Here is a 21,017-nt window from a genome sequence, read left to right as displayed (position 1 = left end):
TACAAAGCACAGGTTCAGCTGAGGAGACAGAGGCAAGGCAGCGGGGAGGGGCCTGACTTAAACTTTGACAGCTGGACTCCATGTCCTGCTCCCCCCCCCATCTAATCTCCCTTATAGCTGAGAATAAAGAATAAAGGGAGGGGCAGGGAGTGGAGGGGATACGGAACAGGCTCTTCAGACCCCAGGGAATTAAAAAAAACAAAAAACAGGTCTTGCTGGGCACCAGTGGCTCATGCCTGTAATCCTAGTTACTCAGGAGACTTGAGATGGTAGTGTGAAGCCAGACTGGGCCGGAAAGTCTGTAAGACTCTTATTTCCAATTAAGCACCAAAAAGCCAGAAGTGGCGCTGTGGCTCAAGTAGTAAGGGTGCTAGCCTTGAGGGGGAAGGCGATGGTAAAGAGGTGGGGAGGGAAGGAAAAGCTCAGAGACAGGGCCCAGGCCCTAAGTTCAAGACCCAGGACCAGCACAAACACTAAAACAAACCAGATTCTGTACCAGGCACTGGTGGCTCACACGTGTCATCCTAGCTTCTCAGGAGGCTGAGATCTGAGGATCGCATTCAAATCCAACCCCGGGCACGAAAGTCTATGAGACTCTTATCTCCAGAAAACCAGAAGTGGCTTGTGGCTCAAGTGGTAGAGCACTCACCTTGAGCTGAAGAGCTCAGGGACAGCGCCCAGGCCTAGAGTTCAAGCCCCATGACTGAGCAAAAAAAACAAAGAACAAACAAAAACCAACAGATTCTGCTTATTCCACCTGGCCTTGGGAGACTGAATGACATCCACAGCTTTTGCCCTAGAACTTCCCTGGTAGATCTCCTGAAAGGAGGCGTGTGGACACAGAATGAGCCCTTTCTGCAGGCCTCCTTGCTAAAGCAAAAGCTGCATGGAGCCTCCAAGTGCACATCAGGAAAAGGGGCTGCCAGTCCTGTGCAGGGTGGAGTAACTGGTAATGCCACCCAGGCACCCTGGCAGGATGGATGCAGATGCAAACTGTAGGCAGCACAGACCTATTAAACAGGATTGAAGCTATTCAAAGAAAGAGCAAAGAGAGGAAAAAAATTGGGAGGAAATGCACCAGACTCTTAATGATACTCAGGAGTCACTTTCTGCCTCCTGTTCACCAAATCTCTCTACTGTATGATCATTTTCATAATTAAAAAATATTAAAAAACGATACAGCCACTGCAGGAGCAGGGCCAGGCCCCAGAGACACAAGAGAAGCCGGAGGGAGGCCAGAAAGAAGGTTGTAGCTGGAGGATGGGAGGGAAAAGCTGGGAGAGAGTGAGGGAAGCAGCAACACTATCCAAAAAGGAAAAATACTCTTAGCTGGGCACCAGTGGCTCACGCCTGTAATCCTAACTACTCAGGAGCTGAGATCTGAGGATCATGGTTCAAAGCCAGCCCGCTCAGGCTGGCTTTGAAAGGCCATGAGACTCTTATCTCCAATAAACTACACAGACAAAGCTAGAAGTAGCACTGTGGCTCCAGTGGTAGAGCACTAGCCTTGAGCAAAGAAAAAAAAAAAGCTCAAGGACAGCATCCATGCCCTGAGCTCAAGCCCCAGGACCAGCCTCCCCCCAAAAAATGTATTCTTTACCTGACTTATGTAACTGGAACCTCCTGCTGTATATCACCTTTCTAATAACAATTTAAAAAAAAATTGGGGGGGGTCCAGTCGTGGAGCCTGAACTCTGGGCCTGGGTGCTGTCCCTCAGCTCTTCAGCTCAAGGCTAGAGCTCTACCACTTGAGCCACAGCGCCACTTCCGGCTCTTTTCTTTTTGCTTATGTGGTGCTGAGGAATCGAACCCAGGGCCTCATGCATGCAAGGCAAGCGCTCTACCACTGAGCCACCTTCCCAGCCCACAATTTTAAAAAAATTTAAAGAAAAGAAGGGTGCAGTGGAGGAGCAGAGAAAGCTCCAGAAGCATCATGAGTGGGGTCAGTGTGGCCTGGGAGTCACCAGTGACCCAAGGCTCGCTCCCCAACCCCTAATGGCATTCATAATGCAAATGCAAGATCACATGGCCCACACAAGCACCATGGCCAGGAGGACGCTGCAGTATCCTCACCAGTGTCCCCAGGAGTGAGAACCTACGAGAAGCAATAACTGCCACACCCAGCCATAGGCCAGCCCAGCCCAGGGGAGTAGCAGGGGAGTGGGCGCTCATGAAGAAGGGCCTGGACAGACTTGCTAGTGTCCTCAGGATGGGACTTGCTTAGTCATACCACTTGTGTGTCCCTTCCGAGCATGCACACACTTCTTGGCCCAGCCCTTCCCCCAGCCTTGTTGAGACATGTCCTTTACATTCTTTGATGCAAGGGCAGGACATGTCCAGAGTCACGTGCACGCAGACACACCTTCACTGCCGCCCCCTCCCTCCTCTCCTGAGTGCCCCCCCACTTCCTCCTTCTCTGCCCACCTGGTCACTGACCTCAGACAAGCCCGAGCCCAACAGGCAAGGTCCCTGGCAAGTCGTGCCTGGCTCCTATGTCCCATCACTTCCTCCCACTACACCCACGGTGGGCAGTGGCTAAGTCCAGGCTGCTGCAGGGCCCAGGGCCACAAGACTAAGATGACTCTGGGCTCTGGTGTCTGACCCTCAGTCTTGGTGAGTCAACAAGAAGCAGGGTTGAGTCACCCCAAGATGTCCTCCCTTCCAGCCTGTTGAGAAAAACGGACATTGTGTGTTGTGGCCCACAGGCGGGACTGGAGCTTCCTCGGGTGGGGACCAGCCCCCTTCCTGGCAGAGCGCTGTGTCAGTACAGTCCTCTGTTTTCAGAACCGTTTCAGCACATCGGAAACATCCTCGTGGAGGTCCCTGGAGAACCTTAAAAGTGTCACTCAGGCGTTAGCGCTGACACAGGCCTCCCTACTCAGACACGGCCCGCCCGAGGCGGCACTTTGCTATCCCTGCCATTGGCACTGCCGGGATTGAGCGCATATCTGAGGGCTGTGCACATGGTGCCATGGGTGCTGCGGCCCAGGACCCCGCCTTGCGGACTTCCCTCACCTCGGCCTTTCATAGCAGCGGCAGGAAAGGCACGTGGGGCCTTCTGTACAGCACATGTCATCTCGTCAGCCTCTTAGTGACAATCCCGCAAGGTGACATTATTCCTGTGGAATAGGCACAGAAGCTGCAGCCGAACCTCCCAAGCCGAACCTCCCATGCCTCACCAGCATGGGCTAAGTTATGCCTGAAACCCAGGAAGGCTAAGCTCCAAGGCTCTGCTACCTGCCTTCTCCATCCCAGCATCCACAGCTCTGTGGGCTGCCCAGCCCCACCCTGCCAGAAACGGGGTATCCATCATATAGCACTCTTTGCCTTATTACCCTGAGGACAAGAAAGGCTGTGGGATTGGAGGCTTCTAGAAGAGGCTTCAATGAACACAACTTGCCTAGAAGGAAAGATAAAATAATGCTAAACGTTGGTTGCAAACCCCTATTTTTCCCCCAGTGATAAGGATCAAACCTAGGGCCTTTGAATGCTAGACCAAGCACTCTACCCCTTAGCTATATCATTGTCCTTGATTTTTTTTTTTTTTGAGAAGAGATTTCACTATGTAGTTGAGGCTGGTCTCAACTGGAGATCCTCCTGCCTCTGCCTCCTGAGTGCTCCAGTCATGCATTAACTATTCCCACTTTCTGAATTTCCTAATCTGAACTAAAAACACGGAATGCGGTCAGAGCCTTGCAGCAGGACCTTGCAAGAGGACCTCTGACCTTGTAAGGTCAGAGAAGAGAGGATCTATCTGGTCTCTGTGGTCAGAAATAAAAGCTGTACGCATCAGGGTTTATCCCAGTGACTTACAGGAAAGGAAACTTGAGACCTGAGAAGGAAAAGTCTTGCCCAAGGCTAAGAGTGAGATCCTGGCTTGTCAGGATTCATATATGGATTCTTCATCTCTAGTTAGCTTTCGTGGAGCAGTAAGAGTGAGGGACTGGGGATAAATGAATGAGTGTGGTAACAGGATCAGTTGTATGGCGCATAGATACTAACACAGTTCTTCCATGGAGACCTCAGCCTCATTTGGGCCTCTCACCCCACAGAAGGTGTAAGCAGAAGAGAGGCTCTTCCATTCACCAAAGCTCAAGCTCTACCAGGAGCCAATCAGGGCTCTGGAGGAAGGCAGAAACTTTGGTTCCCCTGGCAACGCAGACAAAGGCCTTTCCTCAGCACAGAAGCAGGGATGCTGACTGGTTTCCAGCCCGCCACGTAGGGCTCTCCTCTCTCCTCAGAAGCAGAAGAAACAACCCTGTCCTTCTGGTTTTAGCCCCTAAGTTCCAGTCATGCCTTTGAGCCCATCTCAGAGATGAACAGGAAGGGAGTAGATGGACTTCAGAATAGGAATAACAGCCAACTCCTCTTTCTTGTCTGCTGGGGTCCACTGTCACCAGGCTATAACCTCCAGATGGGCTGAGGGTCTACGTGGAAGTTCCTCGGTTGTCAGCCTTGCCTCTTCTACTGTAGCAATAGAAGCTGCAGAACACAGGGGATCCTGCCTGAGCGCATGCTCAGCTCTGGCACTCCTTCACAGTTGAATCTGAAAATGTTCCCTCCCCTCTCTCTTGGGACTTCAGTTTCCCCATGAGTAAAAAGGAAAAGGGCTGGATCATTTACACCCTGGGGTTTCCAGCCTATAGGAACCTTTATATCATTTTGGGAAAGTTGTACAGTCTCATCAAAAATCTTGGAATACCCAGAGTATTTGACTGTTAGAATTGGCCCCTTGGGCACACTTGGAAGAAAAGCAAGAGAAAAGTAAAGGGTTCTGAAGATTCCAAGTGGAGCCTAACCCCAGCTTTGCCATCTACAAAAGGGTCAAGCTGCCAGGTGCCAGTGGCTCACGCCTGTAATCCTAGCTACTCAGGGGGCTGAGATCTGAGGATCATGGTGCGAAGCCAGCCCAGGCAGAAAAGTCCCCTGGGACCCTTATCTCTAATTAGGGACTCAAACACTGGAAGTAGCACTGTGGCTCAAGCTGTAGAGTACCAGCCTTGAGCACAAAGAGGCTCAAGGACAGGGCCCACAGCCTTCATCCAAGCCCCATACCTGACAAAAACAAACAAACAAACAAAGGTCAAGCTGCCACCCTGGCTCTCACTGAGTCCTTGAGAGGTAAGAAGTGTTTCCAAAGAAGGCCCTTGTACCTAAGGGAGGAGCCAATCACTCAGGGACTTTGGATTTCCACCGGGAAAGTCAGAACAATAAAGGCATAGAGATCAGAAAGATCTGGGTTCAAAGCTGGTCCAGGGAACAAGTTTGTGAGACACAACCCCACCCACACCTCCTTAATCAATAAGCTGTGCAGAGTGGGTCTCACTTGTGATTCCAGGCATTTGTAGAAAGATCACAGTCCAATGTAACCCAGACCAAAAATGTAATAACCTATTAGAAAAACAACTAAAACCAAAAGGTTTGGGAGGGTGTGGTTCACATGGTAAAGTGCATGAGATTTTGAGTTCAAGCCCCAGAGACACATAGAAACATAAAAGGTTTCTCAGGAAACCACATTATGCGTACAGCATCCAGGCTGATTCCATCTCCCGCCCTGCCCTTTCCCAGCACCTATCAGGCCCCCTGCTCTGTCCTCTTTCCCTCCTGACTCTGACTGTCCCCCATTCTCCACTTCTACATGTCTGATATGCGCCCATCACCTGTTACACCAGCAGCCTGCCTCTTGCACCCAATCCATCCTGCCACTGCTTGACAGCAGACTGCCTCATTCCCAGCCCAGCACCCTACTGGAGCCTCATCAGCCTCAAATGTGGCCTCAGCTCCCACCAATGGGAGCTGGCCCAGGGCCTCCTCCACCCCACCCTGCCCAGCAACCATGGGCCACTCCAAAGTACCCTCCTATTAGAGGCCTGAGCACTTCTTTATACTTGTGTCCCTTTTGCCTGCCATGTGCTTTCTGGATTTGCCACTGTTGAATGAAGGACCCCAGCTTGCTCCCTTGAGGACCCTCATCCAGACACTGTAAGGCAGGCACTGTTAGCAGCCTGTTACAGACAAAGAAACAGAAGTAGAGATGGGAATGAATCTGGCAGGTACCTTGTGGTGGATGGGGATTAATAGAATCTAAGCATCAAACTCAGGCCATCCCTAGCCTCTGCCCCCAGAAACAGTGCAGTGGCCACATGAATCAGAAAAATCAAGTGCTCCCAGCCGAGCCCTCCCTCTGGGTCTGGGGAAATAGTTTGCCTCAGGGAGCAACATCAGAGAAGGCCCAGCTCATTCCTCTTGGAATTTTCCACATCCCACATTCCACCATGGTACAGAGCATGGCTTCTCTCAGCACACAAAGTGACAGGAACCTCGGCTTAGAAGTAGGGTTCTTAAGAACCCAGAATGACATCTAGGCTCTGTCTCTCAGAATGTCTAAACTCAGCCAGGCACTGGTGGCTCATGCCTATAATCCTAGCTATTTAGGAGGCTGAGATCTGTGGATCACCATTCAAAGCCAGCTGAGCAGAAAAGTCTGTGAGACTCTTATCCTGAACTCTTATCCTTAACTAACCACCAAAAGCCACAAGCAGAGCTGTGGCTCAAGTGGTAGTAGAGTACCATCCTTGAGCAAAAAAGCCAAGTAAAAACATGAGGCCTTGCCAGGAGCCAGTGGCTCATGCCTATAATCCTAGCTACTCAGGAGGCTGAGATCTGAAGATCATGGTTCAAATGCCTGTAATCCTAGCTACTCAGGAGGCTGAGATTTGAGGATCATGGTTCAAAGCCAGCCCGGGCAGGAAAGTTCATGAGACTCTTAGCTCCAATTAACCACCAGAAAACCAGAAGTGATGCTGTGGCTCAAGTGATAGAGCTCTCGCCTTGAACTGAAGAGCTGAGGGACAGCGCCCAGACCCAAAGTTCAAGCCTTACAACTGAACAAACAACAACAACAACAAAAAAAAAAAAAACGTGAGGCCTTGAATTCAAGCTGCAGTACCAGTACACACACACACACACACACACACACACACACACACACACACACACACACGGAACCTCTTGCTGAGCATAGAGGTCATAGGACTGAACTCCAGCTCATCTTGACTGCTTCCCATACATCAGGCCCCATGAACAAGTGAGCACTGTGGCTACAGTGAATTAGTGAGTATTTACCACCATGACATTTATTTCACTTTACCAAATACTTCCTAAGATCTATGCATGTCTCAGCCAGATACCCAAACAGCATGCATTCCTCACTGCTCGTTCATTCATCCATGCAGAAAAGGCTTACTGAATACCTATCTTATGCCATGCAATGTGCAATCAAGAATGAATATGAGGGCTGGGAAGATGGCTCAGTGGTAGAGCGCTTGCCTTGCATGCATGAGGACCTGGGTACGAGTCCTCAGCACCACATAAGCAAAAAGAAAAAAAGCCAGAAGTGGCGCTGTGGCTCAAGTGGAGAGCACTAGCCTTGAGCTGAAGAGCTGAGAGACAGCGCCCAGGCCCAGAGTTCAGGCCCCACAACTGGACTCAAAAAAAAAAAAAAATGAATATGAGCCAGATGCTGGTGGCTCAAGCCTGTAATCCTAGCTAATTAGGAGGCTGAGATCTGAAGATCGTGGTTCAAAGCCATCCCAAGCAGGAAAGGTCCTAAGACTCTTATCTCCAATTAACTACTCAGAAGTCACACTGTGGGTCAAGTGGTAGAGTACTAGCCTTGAGAATAAGAATCTCAGGGACAGTGCCCAGGCCCTGAGTTCAAGCCCCAGGATCAGCACGTATGCATGCGTGCGTGCGCAAACACATACACACACACACACACACACACACACACACACACACAATGAATATGAAAACCTAGCTACTCAGGAGGTTAAGATTGAGGATCACGGTTTGAAGCCAGCCCCAGCAGGAAAACCCATGAGACTTTTATCTCCAATCAACCATCAAAAAACTAGAAATGTAGCTGTGGCTCAAGTGGTATATATAGCACAGGCCTTGAGTACAAAAGTTCAGGGACAGTGCCTAAACCCTGACTTCAAGCCCCAGGACTGGTACTAAAAAAAAAAAAAAAAAAGGAAGAAGAAGAAGAAACCTGGTGCTGGTAGCTCACGCCTGTAATCCTAGCTACTCAGAAGGCTGAGATCTGAGGATCACGGTTCAAAGCCAGTCCTGACAGAGAAGTCCATGAGACTCTTATCTCCAATAAACCACCAGAAAAACAGAAGTGGCACTGTGGCTCAAGTGGTAGAGCGCTAGACTTCAGCTGAAGAGCTGAGGGACAGTGCCCAGGCCCAGAGTTCAAGATCTATGACCGGCCAAAAAGAGAGAGCGAAGGGGGGGATTTTTTTAATGAGATTTTTTAAAAATAAGACAAATAACTACAAATTATGGTAAGTGTGAGAATGGAAACAAAAGGCTGGAATCAGGTAGACTAGTCATGGTAGCACATCCTATAATCCTAGCACTAGGGAGGCTGAGGCGGGAAGAGCCTGAGTTTGCAGACCAGCTCAGATTTCATGATACTGTTTCAAAAAGAAAAGGAATACAATTAAAAAAAAAAAGTAGAAAGCAGTGTGGGTGGGACTGGACAGTCTAATTTAGCTGAGATGTAAAAGATAAGGGGCCATGGCTGCAACGAGCTAGAGAAAGAATTCTAAACTGAAAGAACAGCATATGTAAAGGTCACGAGGTAGGAAAGAATTTGTTCAATGCAGAGGGGAGAGACTCCTGTGACTGAATTAAATGGCCAGTCAAGAGACAATTTGCTTCTTTCCTTGAAGCAGACACTGGGATTATCTGGTGGTCAAGAAAAAGAGGATTCAGGAAGCAGGTGGAGGCCTCCTGGGTTCCAGAGCTCTACTCCTCCCCCATCTTGGAGAGGCCTTGAAAGCTTGACTCTCAGGGAATGGTGAGTTCAGATTGAGGATGATAGACATGGGGTCGGCAAAGTCCCCCAGGGGAGTTCTCTCTGACAGGCTATAGGAAGGAGCCATTTCCCAAGATATGCGATGCTCCCAGGTATGTTGGCTGAGTCCAACAAGGCCAGGAATCAAGAGAGAGATGCAGCCCCCCCCCTCCCACTCCGGACCTGAGTCTGTCAGCATCACTGATTTGACATGGTAGAGCTCTAATAGAAGCAGAGAATGTGGCTGTTTGAGGAGTATTGAGCCTAAAGCCTCACTGCACAGATAAAGAAACTGAGGCTCAAGAAGAGAATGGAGCCTGCCCACAGCCACATGCCAGAAGTCTCATGGGCTTCTGTTTTTGCTCCCAGGCAGCCACCCTTGAAAGGTGGGACAGAAGGTGATGGTGATTTGGGGTTGAAGGAGGTATGGAGGGGGCAAGGATAGCGCTGTCTCCTCAGGCCTGCCCTCCCCAGCTCCTGGGTGAGGTAAAACCTGCCAAACCAGTCCCCATCCCAGAGCCAAATGGCAGAGCTGGAGCTGCAGAGACACAGAGAAGGCAGCAGACAGCCAGATCCAGGGACACAGAGGACCCATGAGGCTCCTCCTTGGCTGTCAGACCAGGCCAGTGGGCACTGCCAGGGACAAGCTCATGCTCACAGCCGACACTGGGGACTGGGCATAGCAGGTTTGCCCAGGCCTCTTTGTCCCTGTGTGCACAAAGGCTGCCGGCCCTGCCCCTCCCTTCCCTTCCTGCTTGGAGCTCTCAATCTGTCAGCTGTATGTGTCACATGGGCAAGGGATGCAGGAACTTTTCTGAGAAATAAGGCAGGAGGCAGGAAAAGGTGGCAAAATGACAGAACCCCCTTCCCCTGCTCCGGGTCTGTAGGACCCAGGGCCAACTACCAGGCAGCCTAGGCTCCTATGAACACATGACAAATGGTCAGGAAAGTGCCCTACAAATGTCAGAGGCTGTCCTATGTCTCAACTAGTCACCTCCTTTGGAAGATGAAAAGGGCCAGAGAGAGGCTAAGTCATGCAGCAAGGCCTTAGTAGAGGTGGGACCCCCGCCAAAGCTTGTGTGCTTAGGAATCTGCTACCTCCCACAGCAGGTTTCCAAAATCCAAAATCAGGCACCTGGCCAGGTGTGGTGGCTCATAATTGTAATCCAGGAGATTGAGAGGGCTGCAGTTCTATGCCAGCCTAAGCAAAAAGTTAGCAAGACCCTCATCTCAAGCAATAAGCCAATGGTACATACCAATGGTTCCAGCTACAACAGAAGACGGCAGGTAGAAGGCTCTCTGCCTGAAACCAGCTCTCAGCAAAAACTTAGGGTCTGACATGAAAACTAACTAAAGCAGAAAAGAACTTGGCTACCGTGAGGGAGCACCTAGCAAGAGCTGGCCTACCATAGTTGGTAGTATTGGGGTTTGAATTTGTATATGCATCTTACCGAAGAATAAAGAGAAACAGCTGGCTGGGAAGGTGGCTTAGTGGTAGAGTGCTTGCCTAGCATGCATGAAGCCTTGGGTTCCATTCCTCAGTACCATATACACAGAAAAAGCCAGAAGTGGTGCTGTGGCTCAAGTGATAGAGTGCCAGCCTTGAGCTGAAGAGCTGAGAGACAGTGCCCAGGCCCAGAGTTCAAGTCTGACCAACCAAAAAATAAATAAATAAATAAAGACTTGAGGGCATAGCTCAAATAATAAAACACTTGCCTAATACATATAAAGCCCTAGGTTCAATCCCCAATATCACAAAATATTATTAATAACAATATTGCCATCATTGGCCTAGCTAGCTCCCATTGAATGCCCATATCTAAAAGTCCTCATCACCATTATCATCATCAACAAGTATTACTAAGCATCAATTATGTACTAGGCCCAGGACTAATGAGGCCCATTTGTCCAGATTTTCTCCCATCCATAACATCTGAATTAAGGAGCTTTTTTTTTTCTCTGTTTTACAGATGATCAAACCAAGGCTCAGAGAAATGGAGCAGTTTGTTCAAATTCACAGCAGTGGGAGCAAGGTCTACCAGCATGCTTGTGCCTGACTGAAGGTCCAACTGTGCAGCTGCACTTCACTGCTAGAGTACAGAAGCCTGTTGGCCTGTTAAAGCAGCTGTTTCAGTTGTCTAAGCCTGATGTGACTTGGTCCCTCCCCAGCTATCAGTCGGTGAACCCCTGTGGCGTTCCTATTTGACAAATGAGGAAACTAAGCCCTCAGAAAAAACTTGGTAGACACATGTCTCAACACACCAATCACAGAAAACCAGGAATCCAAAGGGAACAACTGAGGCACAGGGTCATCATTCAGACCTTCCCTGATATCTTCCCCAGGCCTGGTTCCTGGAATCACAGGAAGGCATGTTGTTCCTTCTAGTTCTATAATGCTGCCCCTCCGCAGCTCTCTGTCCACATTGTCTTCAGGGCTGCCTTCTGCCCAACTAAAGCCATTGGCTTCTCTAGGCTAGATCTTGATGTCCCCTGGGTGCCAATCAAGAGAACTGATCTTGGTCAACAAGAAGTTCTAGAGGCCACCCAGTTTTCCACAGGCCAAACAGAACCCAAGATGCCAGACTCTGTGCCTTGCTCCCCATCACCACCATCTCCAGGAAGATCTGGGGATGGAGACTGGGTTGACACTTGGACCTCCTGAGCAAGACCACTTGGGAGCACAGTCCTGAGCTGCTTCTCAAACAAGCTGCCCTGTTCTTATTCCATGTCTCAGGCCCAAGGCACCATGGGAGTGGTACCTAATGGGAGCCTCTGGATGGACATTTGTCATTAGGCTGTGAATAGAGAGAGTTCTAGCTCAAGGTCATGTACAACTTGGTGACTGGTCAAGCCAGGATCTGGGTGTCTACAGCACCTCCAGAATCACAATACATATGACTTCAGGGCTGATCAGTCATCTGCTTCCCCTGTGGAAGCCACATCCTCTGAAGCCCGAGGTCAGTCGTCTTCTCTGATCTGGAGCAGGTTGGGTTTTTCCCTTTGTAATATTGGATGCTACACAACTCCATAGTAGACTGATGGGGAAATCTCTGAAGTTCCAGCTAAACTTCCTCTGTGCCTCCAGCCCAGTGGTGAAAGGTTCAGCAGCACCGCCTTTGGCTTTGAATCCAACTCCAACAACATGGAGGCAAATGGTAAGACCTTTCTGTGTCCCGGTTTCCTTGTTTGCTCACCAGGAATAACAGTATTACCTATCTCTTAGAGTGGGGATTAAACAAAATTAACCTAGACAGCCATAAATCATTTACAACTATGCCCAACGTAGAGTAGGAGCTTAATAGATAGCCATCACTTTTAATGATTAGTAGCTCTTAATAACATTACTAAAAGCCTTTACCCTATCATCAGCACACGGCAAGGACAGCAATGTTAGGGGGTAACTCAGACTGGAAAGCCGTTTCCACTGGTGAAGCAAAGATGAGGTTGATCTGGGAGGCAAGATGCCTGGTTCTGCCTCCTCCAGGCCCAGGGCCAGGGGGGGAAGAGTAGGAGGGCAGGTAGGAAGAGCAGTAGGGAGATAGGCTTCACCAAATGCAGGGCAATGGGCAATCTAGCATTGCTCCTCCCCTCTTTAAAATTCATCAGGAGCTCAAGCTTGTAATCCTAGCTATTCAGAAGGCTGAGATCTGAGGATCCCAGTTCAAAACCAGCCCTGATAGGAAAGTCCATGAGACTCTTATCTCCAATGAACCACCGGAAAAATGGAAGTGTCGCTGTAGCTTAAAGTGCTAAATTGCCAGCCTTGAGCAAAAGAGCTCAGAGACAGTGCCCAGGCCCTGAATTCAAGCTCCATGACTCACACACACACACATACAAAAATAATAATAATAATAAAAAATAAAATAACCAAACAAACAAAAAACCCAAAAACCTTCAGCTCAATCAACCCAGGTGAGTCATTGTATCGTTCTGTATCTGTTAAATGGAGATCATTATTCTTACCCTGCTTCCTCCTCAATGCCGATGCAGGAATCAAACAGATATGCTATATAAGATACCACATTCCTTTTTTCCCTTTCCCTTTTCCCCCTTTCCCTTTTCCTTTTTCACCCTTGCCCTTGCCCCCTGCATTCCTTGCACCCCCTGCACCCTCCACCTGGTGCAGGTCACCAGGTCACCAGTATGCTCTCCCTGCAAGAAATCTTTTCTGTCTGAAAAAAAAAAAAGATGTTAGGTTCATTAATGCACATATTCAATAGGTATCTGTTAAGCATCTACCATGTGTGGTGTATGCTCTAAGATGACCTAGATATTTTTCTTTTGAAAAAAATACTGAGTTTATGGCATTCTCATGCCATAAACTTAGCCACTTTAATGCATGCAATTACATGGTTTTTAGTATATTTGCAGAGTTGTGCAACCATTGCTGCTGGTCCCAAGATCCCAGTTAGGCTTAGCAAGAAGCCCCAGGACTCCAAGGAACCAGGTCTCTGGCTCTGGTTTGTTCCACATGCCACTTTTCTGGGAATGCCTAAGCTGCTGCTTAGAAGAATTTCTATGGAGGGTCTGGGATGTGGTTCAGGGGCAAAGGCATTTGTCTAACAAGTGTGATGTCCTAGGTTCCATTCCCAGTACCAAGAGAAGAAAACAAGAAAGAAAGAAAGAAAGAAGGAAGGAAAGAAAGAAAAGACAGACACACACACAACGTCAACTAGGGCTGGGAAGGTAGCTTAATGGTAGAGTGCTTGTCTAGCATGCATGAAGCCCTGGGTTGGATTCCTCAGTACCACATACACAGAAAAACCTGGAAGTGGCGCTGTGGCTCAAGTGGTAGAGTGCTAGTGCAAAAAGAAGTGCAGGGACAGTGCCCAGGCCCTGAGTTCAAGTCCCAGGACTGGGAAGAAGAAGAAGGAAGAGAAGGAGGAAGAGAAGAAGGAGGAGGAGGAAGAGAAGAAGGAAGAGGAAGAGGAGGAGGAGGAGGAGGAGGAGGAATAATTTTGTGGGATGAATGTAGAATGCTGTGTGAGTGCTCAGCATCAACTGACTTCTACTCTGTGAAACAAAGCTGCCAGCTTCTGGGAGAAGGGCCCACTCTACTCACCCACCCTGTACCTTTTCCTAGTCTTGCCTTTCCAGGTGCCCTAGAGGCAGCAATTGTACTGAGCCTGGCCTCAGTTTCCCCATCCACTCCCTAATAGGACACCCACACCTCCAACACTCCAGACAGATTCCCTTGCCAAATAGCTGCTCTCTCTCCTCCACCTTCACAAAAGGAAGAGTGCAGCTTGTTACATCAGCCAGGATTGGCAAGAGCAGCAGGTTGGGGCTCGATTTCAGAAATACTACAGAGTGCCTAGGGGCTCGCTGAGCTGAGGATGCTACCCACACACACTGGGCTGGACCAGAGAGGGAGTCCTGGGGGTGGGGAGGGACTGAGGGATCAGCCCAGAGGCTCTCAGTCACTGTCAGCACCGGGCAATGGCAAGAAAGAACAGGGTTCCTGTGAACCCACATCTAACTCTACTCACTAGTTGAGTGTCCTTGGAAAAGTCACTTACCTTCTCTGAGCCTTACCCCACCTGGAAAATGAGATAATTATATCTTCTTGGTCCTGCCCGTCAGGAATGTGGGATAATTGAGAGAGACTGACTGACTGACTGACTTGTCTGACTGACAGAAAGACAGAGATGATGAACTGAAAAGCTCTTCATGGGAAAATGGAAGAAACGTTGGTTCTGGTGACAAAGGCCATAGGTTGAAGAACCCTCAACGAAAGGGCTCTTCTGTTCTTCCCTATATGGAAATTGCCCCAAGGGTCCCAGAAACAGAGGTCTCGGAACAAATGCTGGACATCTGTGCCTTAGCTAGGTGATATTTCTGTTTGCCCCCCAGAAATAGTCCCTCTGACTCAGGCTAAGGGGAATCCTGTGTTACTTTGTGGGAGAAAGGTTAGGGTGGTGATTGAGGCAGCAGAGGGACGGGGAGGGATGGACAGCGTGATGGTTAATTTTAATTGTGGACTTGATTGGATTGAGAGGTTAGCATGTGCACCTCTGCAGGTATCTACAATGGCCTTTCCCGAGGCAATTAGATCCTTGAGAGCGATGACCTAATGCAGGGATGAATGGCTTGATGGGTTCCTAAAAGGATGCTGCTATGGGGAGGAGGGGAAAGGACGGGAGGTGGGGGATGGCTGGAGGAAGCAGGACCAGTCTTTGGGCCTCGTACCTGCCCTGACCTCTTCCTGCATTCCCTCTCTGCTTCCTGCCCGGCACAACAGGAGTTGCTCTTCCCTGCCTTCATTGCCATGATGGGTGAGTCCAAATTAATCCTTCCCCATCAGTCTGTTCTCTCAGGGATTTGGTCCTAGCGGCGTAAAAATAATGAATCAGAGCCAGGCACCAGTGGCTCACACCTGTCATCCTAGCTACTTAGGAGGCCGAGATCTCAGGATCACGGTTCAAAGCCAGCCCAGTCAGGAAAGTCTGCGAGACTCATCTCCAATAAACCACCAGAAAACCAGAAGTGGCACTGTGGCTCAAGTGGTAGAGCGCTTGCCTTGAAAGGAAGAACTGAGGGACAGCGCCCAGACCCAGAGTTCAAGCCCCACAATGGTTAATAATAATAATAATAATAAAAGAATCCAGATGAGCAAGGGTAGGAGAAGGAAGGGCAGCCTTCCTCACTAACAAGAACAAGACAAGTCCTCCTTTAGGAGACTATGACACAGCCAGCTTCAATCTGACACATGCACTGGTGTCATTTTCCTGCTCTGAGCCTCAGACCCTTATCTATAAAATGGGGTGGCCAAACCTCCAACATGCTAAGTCCAGCTCAGTATGATTGCCACTAACAGCCTCCCCCAACCGGCCACCTGGGGTGTTTGGAGAAAAGCCCAAAGGCACTTTAGGGGCAGAGCCCAGGCCTCTAGGGGTATAGCCACCATCTGACAAAGTAGATGATGAGATTAGCTGGGGGAAAATGAGGGGGTGGGGGGACCTTTTCCGTGGGTCAGAGTCTTCTGCTACGTGAAGCCATGCTGGCTGCTGGAGCTCGGGACTGCCTGCAGGGAGGGTGGAGCCTGGGCAGTGGCTGGAAGGGGGAGCACAGTTCCCTGGAAGGGGGAGCACAGTCACCACCATCAGGAAGGGGAGGGGCCTACTCATCCCTTCCTCGCCCTTGATCAGGCAGCCCCCTTCTCCTAGAGGGTCCTCCTCAAACCAAACATCCGGATCCCAGCCCCTTCAACCTGACCCAGCGTCCACTCCCCTCTCCCCCTAGCTCTCTCATGAAATTCTGTTGTGCTATACCAGCCCCTCTCCATGGCGCTTTGCACACTGTCACAGGGATACCTGCACAAAGACATAGCATGCTTTAGCACAGGCTCAGAGACAGGTAGATGTGAATTCAAAACACTAGCTTGGTCCTTTCCTAACCACATGATCCTGACTCAGTCACTCAGCCTCCATTTTGTCTAGAAAATGGGGGCAATGATGCCGTTTTCTACCTGAAGCTGTGGTTGCAATTACATGAGATAAGATGCTGTTCAGAGCCAGGCTCCGGTGGCTCACACCTGTGATCCTAGCGACTCAGGAGGCTGAGATCTGAGGATCGAGGTTCAAAGCTAGCCTGGGCAGGAAAGTCCATGAAACTCTCACCTCCAATTAACCATCAGAAAGAAGTGGCACTGTGGTTCAAGTGGTAAAGTGCTCGCCTTGAGCTGAAGAGCTGAGGGACAGCGCGCAGAGTTCAAGCCCCGCTACCACCACCATCACCACCACCACCAACAACAACAACCACAAAGCTGTTCAGAGCACCATGGATTGAGAAATCAGTAATGTGGCACTGCTTATGGGCACTGTGCAGGCAGGTGCATGGGTGACCTTTCCGTTCCAGCTTCTCAAGCAACTAGCACAGAGCCACACTGTAAGGACAGTGTGCACAGAGCACACAGATGTGTGGCACGGCGAGGTCCCTTCCAACAGGCAGAGCCCTGCAGCCTGAGTCCAGGCTACCTGGGAGGGTCATGAGCTCTATGTCACTGATGGCATGCTAGCAGATGCAAGACAGACCTTTGGCCTAAGAAGCAAAAGAAAGAGATGTGATCAGAGTTGGGCTGGAATCCCAGTTCTTCCTCTATTCAGCGTGTAGACTTTGCTCAGTTTCCCCATCCATAATGGGGCAATAATAGCAATAGCAATACCCATCCAAGGGACTGTCATGAGGATTAAATGAGATGATACTTATTAGTATGTAGAGTAACTCAATCAACCTAAGCTATCACAGTTGTGGCTAATTTATGTTCCTATTACTGAAAAGTTAGAGTTTTCATCCCCTGTGGGCTTATAAGATGTACATTCTCCCATAACCAAGGCTCCACTGGCTTCTCAGTATGCTCAGGTGGTCTAGAACGGCCTCCATCCTCATAGTCTGGTGGTCCCCCAATCCTTCGGTTAGGCACATGGGCTTGCACCTGAGAGCATCTCTATCCTCCCCCTAACAAGGATGGGACCAATCACAGTCCTTCTCTTTGATTGACAGATAGGCCCTAGAAGAAAAATAGTCCCTGTTTTCTTGTTTTGCCTGCTAAAACTGTGGTAATAGACAGGCTAAAGAGGAGAGACAAGCAGTCCTTCAGTCCTATGAACTTCCCCAGGACAGCCAAGATCAGGCAAGGGCAAGGCCAGGCAGAAGTCAGTGTTGTAACTCTCTGTGCATTTGGGCACACAACCCCCCCCTTCCCCTATCGTCTAGCCTGCAAGGGACAGTTTACAAAACATGCTCTCCAGAATGATTCTGACTCAGCAGCAGTTTACACACTGCTCCCTAGATTCTGGGTGTTTGCAGAAGAATCTCCAAAAGAACCTCCCAGGAACAAAGGACAGTAAGAAGGGCAGGATTCTGGGTAAGCTGCCTCCAGCTCAGTCAGTCCCTCTGCTACAAATACTGATGACAGACAAAAAGAGAAAAAGAAAAGAAAAATTTGAATATCATTGTTTTAACTGACACTCAGAAGTACATTAAGAAGGTACAGTGGCTCATGCCTATATTCCTACCTACTTGGAAGGTGGAGATCAAAAGGGTCAAGATGTGAGGTCAGCCCAGGCAACAAGTTCAAGAGTCCCTTCTCAATCATTAGCTGAGCACACTGCTGCATGCCTCATTCCAGCTACAAAGGAATCTGGGATCAGGAACATTGGAGATTCAGGCTGGTCTGAGCAAAAAACTTCACAAGACTGCATCTCAACAGAAGAGTTGGGAATGGTGGCATGCACCTGTCATCCCATCTACAGGAGGGGGGGGACCATAAAATCATGAAATCACAGCCCAGGTACCAGCCTGGGCAAAAAGCAGTGCCCTATCTTAAAAATAAGCAGTGTAACAAAGGGGTAGAGTCAATGCTCAGCAATGCAAAGCCCTAGCAAGACAAGGCCTGAGTTCCAACCCTAATACCACCAAAATAAAAAGCAAAAAAAAAAGAAAAAAGCTAGGGCTTGTGTATTTGCCTGAATTCCTACAGAAGGGGAAACTGAGGTCCAGAAAGGGAAAGTAATGAGGTAAAGGCTGCAGAAGAATTACTTGGATGTGTTGCCTCTCACGTCTAGTTTCCGTCAGTAAATGGATGGCGGTTCGTACCTGGAGGCTCATCTTTCTCTACTCTGATCCTAAGGAATCGCTTGTTGCTGAGCTTGGCTCCTTGGAGGGCTTTAGGAAGCCAGAGGAACGTGTGGAATACATGCAGGCATCAACTTCTACCTCCCTGCCACACACATATCCTGAGCTCCCCTTCTGCCCCCACATTTGCCCGAATGTCAGGGACCGGCTGGGCAGGCCTGCGCCTGGGAACTGCTAATCCACCTCCTCTGTCCGGCCTGTGCTGTGGCTGTGGACAGAGGAGTCCTTGTTCCCCCTGCTTCCTGCCCAGGGAGCTCCAGGGGGCCCCGTGTGATGGCAGGAAGGAACCAAAATCGCTCCTCTTAACTGAACTGAAGTCACTCTTGTCCCAGCCCAGGGCTAATAACCTAACATGCTCCCAGCTCTGTTGCACTCAGTCTAACCTACTACCTGCTCCAGCTTGGCTCAGCCCCTGCTCCTTGCACACACACACACACAATCCAGAGGTATCTCACAGAAGATTCTAAAATAACATCACAACCCCAGCAGTCATGCCTTCTTAACAACCCCACATGACACACGTGCAAATCTGTCACTTTGTAATTTCTCAGTCAATATAACTTGACTGGTTCCGTGGTCTTGACAGTCACACTACCTCCAGGTTGGAAAGGGTTTTTTTTTTTGGGGGAGGGGGTTCTTGTTAGTGTCTGTTATGGGGCTTGAACTTGGGGCCTGGGAACTATCTCTAAGCTTCTTTGCTCAAGGCTAGCACTCTACCACTTTGAGACACAGCACCACTTCGGGTTTCTGGTGGTTAATAGGAGATTAAGATCTTATGGACTTCCCTGCTAGCTTTGAACCATAATTTTCAACTCTCAGCTTCCTGAGTAGCTAGGATTACAGGGGTGAGCCACCAGCTCCCAGCTTAGGAAAAGGGTTTTGTCATGCTTTGGGCCAATGGTTTCCTTTTTATTCCCCTCCCTCTCTCTCTCTCTCTCTCTGTCTCTGTCTCTCTCTCTCCCTCTCTCCCTTTTTGTTTTCCCTGTTGAGACAGGGTCTTAATATATAGTCTAGGCTAGTCTCCAATTGATGACCATCTACCTCAGCCTCCCAAGTGCTTAGATTACAGATGTGTACCACCATGCCTGGCCAAGCCAGAGATTTTAAAGTATTGTACCCAAAGCCAAGGAAGGGTCTAGGGGCTGCTGGTGCCTGAAGACTTAGAACAATTATACTGACCTTAGCCCTATGCCTGTGTCACCAGCACAACCCTTTTAGCTATTTCATACATTGGGATTCTTGGAAGTTCATTTAAAAAAGGGAAATTCAGCTGGGCACCAGGGGTTCATGCCTGTAATCCTAGCTACTCAGGAGGCTGAGATCTGAGAATCACGGTTCAAAGCTAGCCCGGGCACAAAAGTCCATGAGACTCTTATTTCCAATAAACCACTCAGAAAACTGGTAGTGGTGCTGTGGCTCAAGTGGTAGAACATTCGCCTTCAGCTGAAGAGCTGAGGGATAGTGCCCAAGCCTAGAGTTCAAGCCCCACGACTGACAAAAAAAGGGGGGGACTCGCTCAGCACAGGTGGTTCACCCCTGTAATCCTAGCTACTCAGGAAACGAAGATCTGAGGATTGAGGGTCAAAGCCCACCAGGGCAGGGAAGTCCGGAGACTTTTATCACCAATTAACCATCAAAAAGTCAGAAGTGGAGCTACTATGGCTCAAGCGGTAGACAGTCTTGATTTGAGCAAAAAAGCCAAGCAAGAGCAACCAGACTCTGAGTTCAAGCCCCAGTACTGGTATATGTGGGGCAGTGGGGCGGGGGGGGGGGGGGGGGGGCGGAGAAGTATCCCTGATGGCAAGTTTAAAAAACCTCATTTAGTCTTCCCTTCTTTCAGTGTCTGCCTAGGCAATGTGACCCTGAGGCCAAGCGAAAGAGAGGTCACACACTAGCTGATGGCAGAGCCAGCGGGGAGCCACCCTCTCCTGAATCTAGTCTACACCCAGGAGTGGTTAAGCCAAAGAAAGCAGGGCCACAGGGCCTGTGGATCCAGCTTCTCGCCCGCCACCGTTGATAGTATGGATAGCCAAACAGGCAAAGCACATTGCCAACACAGAATATGAATCGCAGCCTCAACCCCAGCCCGAGCCTGGGCCAGCCTTTCACACTTTCATTCTCAGCAGAAACTGTGGCCTAGACAAACCTTCACAGGGCCCAGCAGTAAAATAGATCAAAAGCAAGCAGCTCTTCACCCAGCCTCAGCTCAGGCAGGAGACTAGGCAGAGTCGCTGGAACACTCACCCCTCCTTTGTAAACGGGCTCCCAAGGGAAGATGTCCTCAGCCAGGCACCTAGAAGGAGGGGACAGCGTGAGCTTCTCAGTACAGGAGCTCTGGCCCGGTGGCCCAGCACTGCCAACTGAGACTGGCACTGGACTCCTGGAGGAGTCCTAAGGAAGTTGCTGAACCTGTTAAGCAGAAAGAGCAGGAGGGAAGATAACACATCTGAGCCCTTGGGGGCCGGGCAGTGAAGGCCATGGAGGTCAAGATGAAGCTGAGGCTTCCTTCTCAGCA

The 21,017-nt window shown here is 49.6% G+C and overlaps 1 protein-coding gene across 8 annotated transcripts in view; it reads right to left on the bottom strand.

Annotated features, from left to right (window-relative positions):
- Positions 1-20,779, bottom strand: part of Epb41l1 (erythrocyte membrane protein band 4.1-like 1) — a 111,114-nt gene extending 90,335 nt beyond the window's left edge. For all 8 annotated transcript variants that reach the window (XM_013011054.1, XM_013011055.1, XM_013011060.1 and 5 more), the window contains exon 1: positions 20,747-20,779. The gene's annotated coding sequence lies outside the window, so the exon portion shown is untranslated. The remainder of the gene's footprint in view (positions 1-20,746) is intronic.
- Between the last annotated feature and the right edge of the window lie 238 nt (positions 20,780-21,017).

This window comes from Dipodomys ordii, unplaced genomic scaffold (assembly GCF_000151885.1).
Source record: "Dipodomys ordii isolate 6190 unplaced genomic scaffold, Dord_2.0 Scaffold13, whole genome shotgun sequence".
Taxonomy (NCBI): Eukaryota; Metazoa; Chordata; class Mammalia; order Rodentia; family Heteromyidae; genus Dipodomys; species Dipodomys ordii.
The sequence above is the reverse complement of the archived record's forward strand: the minus strand, read 5'-3'. Positions and strand labels throughout refer to the sequence as shown.